The sequence below is a fragment of the Coregonus clupeaformis genome, unplaced genomic scaffold, assembly GCF_020615455.1.
Source record: "Coregonus clupeaformis isolate EN_2021a unplaced genomic scaffold, ASM2061545v1 scaf0775, whole genome shotgun sequence".
NCBI classification, from domain to species: Eukaryota; Metazoa; Chordata; class Actinopteri; order Salmoniformes; family Salmonidae; genus Coregonus; species Coregonus clupeaformis.
In genome coordinates, this window is record NW_025534230.1 from 154,503 (window position 1) to 168,583 (window position 14,081).

General features: G+C 41.9%; 1 pseudogene; it reads left to right on the forward strand.

Moving 5' to 3' along the window:
• Positions 1–14,081, forward strand: part of LOC121553853 — an 87,138-nt pseudogene that overhangs the window by 25,842 nt on the left and 47,215 nt on the right.

Here is a 14,081-nt window from a genome sequence, read left to right on the forward strand (position 1 = left end):
CCAAAATGGCTTCTCCTCCTCCTGTGGTGCATTTCTCAGCTCAATGCCCCTCCAGATGGCAGGTATATTTAGTGCTCAGCTCACATGTTAGCTGAAGCTGCAAAAGGTCGGCTCCCATTGCAGTTCACTGGATCTAGCAGGTCCTCTCAGCACACCTTTAATGGACTTTAATTTGAAACACACTGTCATGATAATGCAGACCTCCATATTGGACTAATAAGTGCCCATATTGCCTTTAGCGGTGGACTAATAGTGTCATTTTCTCTGCGTTTACCTCATAGCACTTCACAGAGTAATTATGCCTAATTGGATAACAATGCAGACATACCAAGCATAAGTACTTAGTTGGGTATTATTCATTTACATTGTGAATCACCACGTTTTGTCACAGTCTAGACATGCAAAAGCAATATACTTACTTACACATCCACACACATTATTCCAACATAACTTTAACCTTTTAAAATCTCTTTACACACCACTAAACTACACCTATAAAAGGTGGATGGGTTTCTAGGCGGAGGTTGTTGTTGACGAGTTTGCAAAGTGAATCCAACCGAGCGGAATAGATGACTGAGCTCAACAGCCATCATTCCTCCCCACCAGAGATTACACATTTGGTGACATTGTGAACGCAAAGCAGTTGCAGTGCCGTTTGAACGGCTGCTATCATTTGTTATTTAACTGTGGTAGTGCAGTAGTGTGCCCCATTAAGATCCATTGAGGGACGGTGTTGGGTAGTATGTCACTGCAATGCGAGAGGGAATTGGTATATAGTAAAGTACGCTCCATTAGAGCGTGAAGTTAATCTCATAAGATAATTGTTTTATTAAAATTTTAGTCATTTAGCAGACGCTCTTATCCAGAGCGACTTACAAGAAATTAGGGTTAAGTGCCTTGCTCAAGGGCACATCCACAGATTTTTCACCTAATAGGCTCGGGGATTAGAACCAGTGACCTTTCGGTTACTGGCACAATGCTCTTAACCACTAAGCTACCTGCAAGTGTATACTACTAGCAACATGACATTTTCCGCTTACATGTTTCGCGATACTGTATGCTAAGAGACTACATGATGTTGCCATTGCAGCGCGTTTCATTTTTATGTGTCATCAAGATTATTACCTTCTAGATTCATTAATAATGTTCTGTAATATGTATTACAGGTCTATAAGACTGGGATTTAAACATTATGCAACAGATTTTGACACATCAGCCTACCACAACATTCTTACTGCAGTGACAGCATGGCACCTAGCAAACGTGATGGAAATCCATACAGTATCATCAGTTCTAATTCAATTTCCAGTATTTGTTCATCAATTTCAAATATAACTGTCAAATTAACTACCTCAACCTCTGGAGTTCATTACAGAGTATCAGTTCTACTGTATATGGACATAGTATATATCCCAAATGGCACCCTATTCCCTATGGGGCTCTGGTCAAAAGTAGTGCACTATATAGGGAATAGGGTGCCATTTGGGACTCAGATTGGTCTTATTTCTATAGAACATACAAGGGGTGACAAGTGATGCAGTAGATTGTGCTCCGGAGCAGAGACCTCTTATTCCCCAACACCCAGGCAGTTCAAACAATCCAGATGGTTCATTTGTATACACTTTCACATACTCCCCTCCATAGGATTGTCTCCAGCAACGCCGCCTTGCATTCTCCTGGCTCCATAAATTCTATAAAAAATAGTCCCATCGCCTCCGCTTCCGCTCTAGTCAGAGCTAAGGTACTGTCGACTGGTGACATTTGATTTAGAGTACTGTATATAAATGCTTAAGGAATTCATAGGAGGCTTAATTAGGTGGTGTAAAAGTGACTTATAGTAATTGTTCGGGACATACTGGCTATAATACGCCATTACCATTTCCATAACTCCACAAGTCCTATTTCAGTTGGGAGGAGATTCTACCTTTATGTGTTAGGGTGCTGTTGGAGGCCCAATGCAGTCAAAAACATGATTTTCCTGTGTTTTATATATACAGTATTTCCACATTATGAGGTTAGAATAATACTGTGAAATTGTGAAAATGATGATAATGCCCCTTTTAATGTAAGAGCTGTTTCAATAGACCACCTGAAATTTCAGCCTGTTGTGGTGGGATGGAGTTTTGGCCTTCCTGGTGACATTGAGATAAAATGGCTGCATTGGACTTTTAATGAATGAGGATGTTTTGGTGGCGAAAGAGAGGTCAGTTGTGATATCTAGCTTCCAGGGTTCAGATGAAAGAAGGAAGTAGGATTATAAGAACCTCAGATAACCTTTCTGTGACTGCAGTCTTGTTTTTCCTACATATCTTTGACCACAGGGGCAAGAACATTAGCGAAAAAAGATTACATTTGAGTAACTGAATGAAACCAGGAAACAACTCAAGTATGCAGCCTGAAGTACGGTACCAACAAACGTAATAATATCTGATACTATAAGCTTGAAATCCCATTTTAGTTCATTCTATACTTGATCTGCTACTGTATGAAGTTAATAAAATAAGTAGAGTTGATTGTTGCCCTGTAGCACACTGTAAATGAAGCCTCCTGTTACTAATTGGAAGTCAAACACATTTTGCCATCTGCCTTGCAAATGACTGCCACTTTAGCCCAGGGCTCATACGGAGCTAACAGTAGGCTAAACATCCACAAGACCCAGACTGTTGTCAAATGATGCCACCCTGTTTCCTCTATGTCAATCATGATCCAGACATGATGGACAAAATGACAGTCATCTTAGTCATCACCTTATATCACCTTATATCCACTACCATAATGAATAGGTAGTGATAGTACAGTGTTCACCAGCATGTGTTGGTGATATCATGCACTATGGACTATGGACAGCTACTAAAAGAGACCATGTTGAAGGGATGGCTGTCTAGATTGACCACATACTGTATAGTACAGCTTCTATACAGGTTCTCTCTGGCATATACACTGTTAGACTGGGCAAGACACTGTCAGACTGGCCAAGAGACTGTCAGACTGGCCAAGACACTGTCAGACTGGTCAAGACACTGTCAGACTGGCCAAGATACTGTCAGACTGGCCAAGACACTGTCAGACTGGCCAAGACACTGTCAGACTGGCCAAGACACTGTCATACTGGCCAAGACACTGTCAGACTGGCCAATACACTGTCAGACTGACCAAGATACTGTCCGACTGGCCAAGATACTGTCAGACTGGCCAAGACACTGTCAGACTGGCCAAGACACTGTCAGACTGGCCAAGACACTGTCAGACTGGCCAAGACACTGTCAGACGCTGTGTGCTAAGAGGTGATGAACTTTGCCTTTTTTTTAGACATGACTTACAGCTTGTGATGTATCAGTCACAATAATATGCTCACATTCACTAATAAAAAAGCACCTCCAGATATGAAATCCAATATTCTCATCTAACTGATATCAGTCATATGGCCAATGTTAAAATAAAGCCCATTTATCCCCTCCCTTAAAGACCAAGGCATAGCTGTAAACGTTCTGACTGGCTGACTGCTGACAATATAAAAGCTGTTGTTGTCTGGAAAAAGAGGCCTGTGTAAGATCATGGAGCCTTGACTGTTATTCAGACTGTGGGATGCCCGCTCTTTGGGGCTGCAACGCACCAAATGCGTAAGCGATAATGTTTGTGCTCTTATAATGTTCTGTATTTTCCCTGAATCCACATTAGAATAAATTAGTATTTAGATGAAGACGCAACACATGCTGTGCGACGTCCTCCGTGCCCTCATGCTCCGTGATGTTTTTGTTCTTGTACATAATCAGACGTTTTCGTTAGTCCACTTAACATGTTCTTAAATGCTTACATTGTTTACCTACCTAGCTCAGGCACCCCAATCATGACTCTCTTTTTCCATCTCTCTTTCTGCAGTTGGTGTCAGTGTTTTCCATTCCAGTACATAGCTAAACAATCCTCAAAACACAATAACGTACATACCGCCATATAGATTTATATTGAAGTCCACCATCAACGTGACTAGATGAGTGGAACCAACAACTGTTATCCTCAATCCTACAACCACCATTTAGACAAGTTACCCTGTCAGCTCTCGCTCTTTCAGTCTCTTGGCTGTCGCCGGGCAGGCCTCATCAGTGGCTCTGGATCTGGCGGGTGTTTTGATTTATCGACGCGAGTGGGAAACTATGAAGCTCACTTTGTGACTGCTCTGAGCTTTAGAATTTAAAATGTCATTGGCCTGATGAATGAGTGCAGCTTGAGCTCACCCAGTGGCATCATATGTCACTGGCCAGAGTGATGAGAGACTAGCCCGGCCTGCTTACCTGCTGCCTGGCTCAGCCTGCCTGCCACCATAGACTCCTATTGGGAGGAACATGGCTCAGCCTGCCTGCCACCATAGACTCTTATTGGGAGGAACATGGCTCAGCCTGCCTGCCACCATAGACTCTTATTGGGAAGAACATGGCTCAGCCTGCCTGCCACCATAGACTCCTATTGGGAGGAACATGGCTCAGCCTGGCTGCCACCACAGACTGCAATTGGGAGGAACATGGCTCAGCCTGCCTGCCACCATGGACTGCTATTGGGAGGAACATGGCTCCGCCTGTCTGCTACCACAGACTCCTATTGGGAGGAACATGGCTCAGCCTGCCTGACACCACAGATTCCTATTGGGAGGAACATGGCTCAACCTGGCTGCCACCACATACTGCTATTGGGAGGAACGTGGCTCAGCCTGGCTGCCACCACAGACTGCTATTGGGAGGAACATGGCTCCGCTTGCCTGCCACATGCAGGATCCTATTGGGAGGAACATGGCTTGGGACAGCTATTTATTTACTGATGATTTAGCTATAGGATCAGATCTGGTACAAAGCCAGTGATAAATAACAGGATGATTATGATGATGACAGTTTAGTTTGATGATTGTTGGCCTATGTGATAGTTAAGCCTTCTGTGTGTGCACAGTAATATGTTTGTAGCACATATGGTAAGGTGCATAAGATATTTCATGATTGTTAGCCTATGTGCCAACACTGATAAAAGACACAGCCAACAACAAATACTATGGATCCAGTTGAGCTAAACATGATAATACAGTAGCTAACTGAGTTACTATATATTGGTTTTTAATTTATCAAACAATGTAACAAATGTTGCAGCTGTTGACTCTAATTACTACTTTCTCTGTGAAGTTGCAAGATACATTTGCTTACCTCGAGAAATGCCACAGGAGGTTGGTAGTACCTTAATTAAGGAGGTTGGGCTCGTGGTAATGGCTGGAGCGGTATCAGTGGAATGGTATCAAACACATCAAACACATGGATTCCATGTGATGCCATTCCATTTACTCCGTTCCAGCCATTATTATGAGCCGTCCTCCCCACAGCAGCCTCCGCTGAGAATTGTGTGTCCTTTTATCGGAGTTAAATGTCAGATTTCCACTCTGATAAAAGGTAGAACATTAGCATGGAGTTTGACTGGGGCTACCGACTGTCTGTAGGACTAAAATAACAATACAGACAGCCAGCAGGAATCAGTAGCATCAATCAGTGTAATGGAACAAAATGTGCCCTGTCATTATGCACCCAGGAAGTGGGAAATGTAATTAGACCAATTAAATTAGGCCATGGGCACTACTACACCTGATCGTCAACAGGGCAATGTATTTATTTTTGGACACGTATATCCATAATCTACAGTATCATTCTGGATTTGTATTCTTCTTCTGATATATAGGGGTTGGAATAAAATGTTTACCATTTCTTTTATGCATAATTTGACATACAAGCACTCCACTTAATTTGGTCACTGGGAATCCACCCAAAGTTTTGCTGTTCCAGGAAAAGCAAACGATAATGTCAAACCTATTTTTAACCGAACATATTGGACTTTATCTATACCTAGTGCTAATTTACAATTAGAAAAGGAAACAGGGTAGGGCCTAAATGTAATTTGAGAGCCTATATGTTGACATGAATGGTCTGAGCTATAATGATGATGGCGGTTTAAAGCTATGTCGGCCTTTCTAGAGTGTCATGCTTTTTTGCCCCCGGGTACGCTCTTCGCTGGCTTATCCTGCCATGACTCAAGTCCACTGTCACTTTACTTCCTGTCTTGTGATAAGTAGACTGATATGTTCTCTATCTCTCTTTTGTTTCTCTTGTTTTATGTTCTTCTTCACAGTTGTACACCTCCCTGGACTTTGGGAGAAAATGGCAGCTGGTTCATGAGCATGTGAACAGGTTCTACTGGTGAGTCATACGCTTGTCTTCTTTCTTTCTTCTCATCATCCTTCGCTTCCTCTCGTCCTCTCTGTTGTCCTTCTCTTTTCCTTAGTTTACTCAGACTCTCATCACAAACTGTTTTGGAACATCACTAGCAGTGTGTGGAACGTGTTGTTTGCTTTCTGCAACAGAAGAGTCTGTGAAGGATATTGATAATACGTTTCAACATTATTAACATAAATGACAGAGTAATAAGAAGGAAGGATATTGGAAGGTCTACACCTGCATTTCACTATAAGGTCTACACCTGTTGTATTCGGCGCATTTGACAAATAACATTTGATTTGATTTGAAGCCTGTACAGAATAAAAATATTCCAAAACATGCATCTTGTTTGCAATAAGGCACTAAATTAATGCTGTAAAAAATGTGGCAAAGAAATGAACTTTCTGTACTGAATGCAAAGTGTTATGTTTGGTGCAAATCCAACAGAATACATCACTGAGTACCACTCATATTTTCAAGCATTGTGGTGGCTGCATCATGTTATGTGTATGCTTGTCATCGGCAAGCACTAGGGATTTTTTTTCCCCACTGGGAATCATCGATACGGCTGGCTAGCCTATATTCAAAGAAGCCTCTTCAAGAGTGAATGGAAGGAAAATCAACTCTGTAGTTATGTTCAGGACTACACGACAAGTCATCGGAGACCGGACAACTGCGAAGAAGAGAACAACAGTAGAAGACTTGTTGGAACCTGTTTGGACAATTAGAGCCTTACAAGTGTGCCGCGAGAAGGCCCAACTCCCTTTCCAGGGCGGCCCGGTTCACCGAGAGATCCCCGGCGAACTAAGACATTTCACGTAAATACATTCATGATTTCATACTCAAGGCGGGCGGCGGTTCGTGTGCCAAGTATGTAATCACTGTAGGTGAGAGTAGTTTCTGAATGTATCAAGGTTAAGTGTCTCTGCTAGGGACCGGTTTTCTCCAGTCAATAACCGGTGCAGAGTGTGTATTTTTATCCTGTGTTCCCATTTAATTAGCTAGTAAATAAATAATTTAACCAATTTGTGTAGTACTGAATCATAAGTAAGGCTCGGGTTTCTGCAGATGCAAGGAGGTTACGATGTTCAGAATGATGATATGATACGAGGTTATGATTAATAAGTTGACTGTTTATAGATGTGATAGGAAAATACCTTATAGAGTTTAATTTGGGAGATGGTAACTCTTTAAAGAACTGATCTCATGGTGCCCCAGTGTAGCGGGTGATGATGGATGGAGTCAGACGCAGGAGAGGAAATCACGGAATAAATGGTTTAATCAATAAACAGAGGTACGCAGCAATGCGTAATACACACCAGTGCGGACAAGCGGCACACTGGGGAAAATAAGGCACACGGGTGAATAACCCAGCGATACACAATACAAACGAGCTCCAACGAGCTATAATCTCCTCTACAATAAACAATCACACACAAAGACAAAGGGGCAGAGGGAACACTTATACAGGTACTGATGAGGGGATATGAACCAGGTGTGTGTAATAAACAAGACAAAACAAATGGAATGAGGAGTGGCAGTGCCCGAACAAGGAGAGGAGGCAGCTTCGGAGGAAGTCGTGACACCCAGATACTGATGAGTTAATTGTTACATGATTAATTTAGTCGGGTAAGTAGAGATAACAGTCTTCAGATTAATGTTAAAGTCACTTCACGGCAGGAGTGACAGTGGATTACCCCACTGATAAATGTAGTGCATGATACTTCATTAATATGGCCTTTCCCTCCACCCCTCTCACCCTGGGAGCGTCAACTCCATAACTCGCCAGGGCAACGCCACCCAAGGTCCTCCATAGATGAAATTGTGAGATTGTTTATGATAGCTATCTGCTGCTGCTGTTGTTAGAGCCCCGGAATCAGAGACAGTTTAGTTTTCTGTACACAGAGAATGATCATAGTTGATCATGTTGAATAGTGATAAACATAGAACTTTACATACTGTATGTATGAAACAATGTCAGTGTAGCTGTAGGTGGGTGTGGTGGTGGAATCAGGCGCAGGACGCACAAAGTAAGTCCAAAAGACTTTAGTTGTTTGCAAACAAAACACAGCACGAAAACAAATGCCCTGAGGCGAGAAACTCCGCACGCAGGCGAAATAAAGCGGGCGCACAAAATACGCGCGACAAAATACTTCAATACACAGAAATGGAGAGCAGCTCAACCGAGCAAACTGTATATACAATAGCTAAACGCACGACAGTGAAAAACAATCACACACAACACTAGACAAACACAGCGAGAACTTATAGGACACTAATTACACTAAACGATAACAGGTGTAACAACAATCAGACAAAAGCAAACGAACATAGAAACATGCAACGGTGGCAGCTAGTATTCCGGAGACGACGAACGCCGAAGCCTGCCCGAGCAAGGAAGAGAGGCAGCCTCGGCCGAAACCGTGACAAACAATCACCATTATAGAATGGAAATCACAGCATACTGGTCAAATGACAAAGTTACTGGACATATTCACAGTAAGTATACTGTCACAAATTTAAGGCTATCTCCTCTATTGCATGTCAATCACAAACCATACAAAAGTGCCCTCAAGTTCAATTCAAACAGACATATAGCCTCGGTTTCCAGGCATCCTCACGTTCCCAGGAATAGGGGGCATGATCCACAGCTGGGTGAATCCAGATATCCAGTAATCTCTATCTCCTCATCTTGCAGGTATACAGTATGTAACATGCCGGGCTCTAACGTGCTCAGAGCCCAACAGAAACTACCCCTTCCCTGGATACATCAACATCAGCTAACTGGTGGTCCAAGATGACTATATGTTTATTCAGGTAAGGCTCTGTCTGAGGAGAATATATTGACATTTACATCATTTAGCAGACACTCTTATCCAGAGCGACTTACAAATTGTACCATATTGTATGTAGACCATGATGCATTGCATAGGATGCGCATCGTTAGCCTTGAATTATATGTGTTATGTGTTACGCGCAACTTGGTTTGACTAGGACTGGGAGGGGATTTGCATGCTTTATAGCAACACATGCAACAACTAGTTGATCCTCAGGTGTGATGAAATGGTATGATAGAGCAATCGAACTGTAGTTCATAAAAAATATAAATATTTATGATTCATTCTTGTGTTGACACATTGTATTAACCGCAGATGCCAGGTGGTTGATGACGTGGCAGGTGGCAGCATGGTAGGCACAGCTTGTCCAATGAATTAATCATAAAAATTGAGGATTAGCTGATTACTGCGAAACAAACAAAGAGAACCTTGAACTACTTATTGATCAGCTTTTTGATATCCTCAAAAAAGAATCAGGTGCATCAAAGCGAACAAGAGAAGACCTTTCCTCGAGCTCTGCGAGCGAAACTGAAGGGAAGCCGCCGTCTAAAATTCCAAATTTAACATTGGAGGGGGACGTTTTTATAACTATGTCTCCAGAAGATAGAGCATTGCTGACAAGCATGAGCGAGCAGTTGAAAAAGCTGGATCTATTGCCTGGGCTACTGGGGGAGGTTGAGGCCTTAAAAACAGGAATGGATTACAGTAATACAATTATGGAAGAAATACAAGCGGAAAATAAGATATTGAAAACTACCGTGGACTTCCTAAAAGACACTACAGAGAGGCTATGGTATGACAATAAAACAATGAAAGCTCAATTGCTTGATCTAAAGTGCAGAAGTATGAAGAATAATATTGTTATAATGGGAATAAAGGAATATGAAAACGAAAACTATCAGTCAACGGAGGAAAAAGTCATGGTGTTCATGAAACATAATCTCAAAATGACGGACGAACAGGTGGATACAATGGATTTTCAAAGGGCTCACCGTTTCGGTGGCAGAGGGGAGGGAAGGCCCTGTCCTATCGTAGCTATCCTAACTCACTACAAAATGAAAATTGCCTTGTTACAACAGGGTAAGGAACTGAAGAACACCCCGTTCTCTATTAATGAACATTTTCCCCATGAAATAGTGGAGAGACGACGTGCCCTGTACACAACTTTCAAAAGGCAGAATGTTCGTCTAGTTGTCAATAAATTGTATGTAAACAACCAAATGTTCAAGGACACTAAAATTACAACGTGGCTGTGAGTGATAGCTACCTCCTGCTGAAGTAGTCCCCGATACACATTTGCACCGCATTACACAGTACAATTATGATTCATTAGTTTTTTACCCCAGAAATCTTTGCATGATCGACTCTTTTTGTAATTATTTTGTAATAAATGTTTTCATGCGGTATGGAACCGTGGACTATGTGGACTTAAAATAAGCCTTGAGGTGTGTTGGGTCATTGTCCTGTTGATTAACAAACGATAGTCCCACTAAGCCCAAACCAGATGGGATGGCGTATCACTGCAGAATACTGTGGTAGCCATGCTGGTTAAGTGTCCCTTGAATTCTAAATAATTTCACCAGCAAAGCACCCCCACACCATAACAACTACTATTATTCTACAATGTAAAAAATAAAGAAAAACCCTTGAATGAGTAGGTGTGTCCAAACTTTTGACTGGTAGTGTATATGATATGGCCTAATTGTAGAGGTCAGGTATATTATGACTTAAAAGCTGTTATATAGTGCGGCCCTTGTTTCCGGATGTGAATCGGAACGATTAGCTTTTAAGATAAAACATAATAAATATGAATAGATCTAATGTAGGGCTAGGATAAAGGATGATAGAATTCTCTATTGGAGTAGGCCTATACGTTTCTAAAATAATTGGTGTCATTAGCCTTTTACATAAAACATAAATCATCTCAATATTAAAAATGTTCCGATACACACCGGCAAATGGATTGGGTATTGTCAACAGGGTTGTTGTCTCTATTAGTGTGTGGCGGGCTGGTTAACACTGGGATAAACTGATTAAAGTTAACGGTAGAACCAACACAATAACTGGCTTATGGAAGCACTTCTCTAAGCGAGAGGTATATTATATATTTAAGCGGTGAGGCCCGAGGGGGTGTGATGTGTGGCCAATATGCCGCAGCTGGGGGTTGTTCTTACTCACGACGCAACGTGGAGTGCCTGGATGCAGCCCTAGGCTGTGGTGTGTTGGCAATATACTACAAACCCCCGAGGTGCCTTATTGCTATTGTAAGCTGGTTGCCGGCGTAATTAGAGTAGTAAAAATTGGTGCATTGTCATTCCCGTGGTGTACGGTCTGTTGTACCACGCCTCTCGGCCGGTCAGCATTCAGGGCTCGGACCACCCAGTATATAATTCTATATAAGCTATTTACGCTACCTTTTATATTCATTAGGATTCTTGATCCTAATGATATAGGCCTAGGTGTAAAACAGCCGTGATGATAGAGCAACAACACTGGAATTAAAACAAAATGTGTGTGGGTGGAGAGAGGGTTGGTTTTACAGGTTTACTTGCTCTGGATTGTCAGTACTGCATGTATTCTTGGCTAGCGTGCCATGAGTCGATTGTAAGTTAAATGTAGGTATTCCTTTATGGGTAGTGTGATGCCTAAGACAAATGTTTACTGGCAGTCATTAGCGGCCATTAGAATCTATGTTCCTTTTTCCTCCTTCCTTTTTTGTGGGAATAAAGCAGGATATAATGAGGACTACATGAAATATGTCTTGCAGGTAATGGACATAAAGAACTAGTCTTGCGAAATACAGTGGGGAAAAAAAGTATTTAGTCAGCCACCAATTGTGCAAGTTCTCCCACTTAAAAAGATGAGAGAGGCCTGTAATTTTCATCATAGGTACACGTCAACTATGACAGACAAAATGAGAAAAGAAATTCCAGAAAATCACATTGTAGGATTTTTAATTAATTTATTTGCAAATTATGGTGGAAAATAAGTATTTGGTCAATAACAAAAAAGTTTCTCAATACTTTGTTATATACCCTTTGTTGGCAATGACACAGGTCAAACATTTTCTGTAAGTCTTCACAAGGTTTTCACACACTGTTGCTGGTATTTTGGCCCATTCCTCCATGCAGATCTCCTCTAGAGCAGTGATGTTTTGGGGCTGTCGCAGGGCAACACAGATTTTCAACTCCCTCCAAAGATTTTCTATGGGGTTGAGATCTGGAGACTGGCTAAGCCACTCCAGGACCTTGAAATGCTTCTTATGAAGCCACTCCTTCGTTGCCCGGGCGGTGTGTTTGGGATCATTGTCATGCTGAAAGACCCAGCCACGTTTCATCTTCAATGCCCTTGCTGATGGAAGGAGGTTTTCACTCAAAATCTCACGATACATTGCCCCATTCATTCTTTCCTTTACACGGATCAGTCGTCCTGGTCCCTTTGCAGAAAAACAGCCCCAAAGCATGATGTTTCCACCCCCATGCTTCACAGTAGGTATGGTGTTCTTTGGATGCAACTCAGCATTCTTTGTACTCCAAACACGACGAGTTGAGTTTTTACCAAAAAGTTATATTTTGGTTTCATCTGACCATATGACATTCTCCCAATCCTCTTCTGGATCATCCAAATGCACTCTAGCAAACTTCAGACGGGCCTGGACATGTACTGGCTTAAGCAGGGGGACACAGCAGGATTTGAGTCCCTGGCGGCGTAGTGTGTTACTGATGGTAGGCTTTGTTACTTTGGTCCCAGCTCTCTGCAGGTCATTCACTAGGTCCCCCCGTGTGGTTCTGGGATTTTTGCTCACCGTTCTTGTGATCATTTTGACCCCACGGTGTGAGATCTTGCGTGGAGCCCCAGATCGAGGGAGATTATCAGTGGTGTTGTATGTCTTCCATTTCCTAATAATTGCTCCCACAGTTGATTTCTTCAAACCAAGCTGCTTACCTATTGCAGATTCAGTCTTCCCAGCCTGGTGCAGGTCTACAATTTTGTTTCTGGTGTCCTTTGACAGCTCTTTGGTCTTGGCCATAGTGGAGTTTGGAGTGTGACTGTTTGAGGTTGTGGACAGGTGTATTTTATACTGATAACAAGTTCAAACAGGTGCCATTAATACAGGAAACGAGGGGAGAACAGAGGAGCCTCTTAAAGAAGAAGTTACAGGTCTGTGAGAGCCAGAAATCTTGCTTGTTTGTAGGTGACCAAATACTTATTTTCCACCATAATTTGCAAATAAATTCATTAAAAATCCTACAATGTGATTTTCTGGATTTTTTTTCCTCAATTTGTCTGTCATAGTTGACGTGTACCTATGATGAAAATTACAGGCATCTCTCATCTTTTTAAGTGGGAGAACTTGCACAATTGGTGGTTGACTAAATACTTTTTTTCCCCACTGTATATAGTTGTTGCTTTCTCTTATTATTTTCTAATTTCTTCGAACAGTTGGATCCAGTGAACTAAGCAAGCTGGGCTGACATGCCTATACCCTTGCTAGGACTTTCTAAATATGAGCATGAATTTATAATATTGTGCTCTTATTATTTATATTAATATGATCTATTATTGTTTTTTGGTTTTTTTCAGAGTGTTTTCCATGTTATTTGGTTAGTTCTCTTAAAAAGCACCCTCATTGAAATGCATTTAGACCTACGGGGCTTTCAATGTGTTAGTGAAGGGTGGCAGTATTGAATTATGTCTTCATGGGACTGCAAATATTTCCCTCTGGCCTACGCCAATTGGCCGCCAAGGGATTGCCTCAGGACGCAAAGGTACGTCATGAGTCAGGGAGATGGTCTGATTGTCTTAGTGACAACAGACCTAGATATGGGAGGATGTTTTAGTGGGTGGAATATTAGGACAATTGGAGGTATACAAAGTTGCAGCTACAGTATGCTTAACAGTGCAAATATTATGGTACAGCTACAGTGGGGAAAAAAGTATTCAGTCAGCCACCAATTGTGCAAGTTCTCCCACTTAAAAAGATGAGAGAGGCCTATAATTTTCA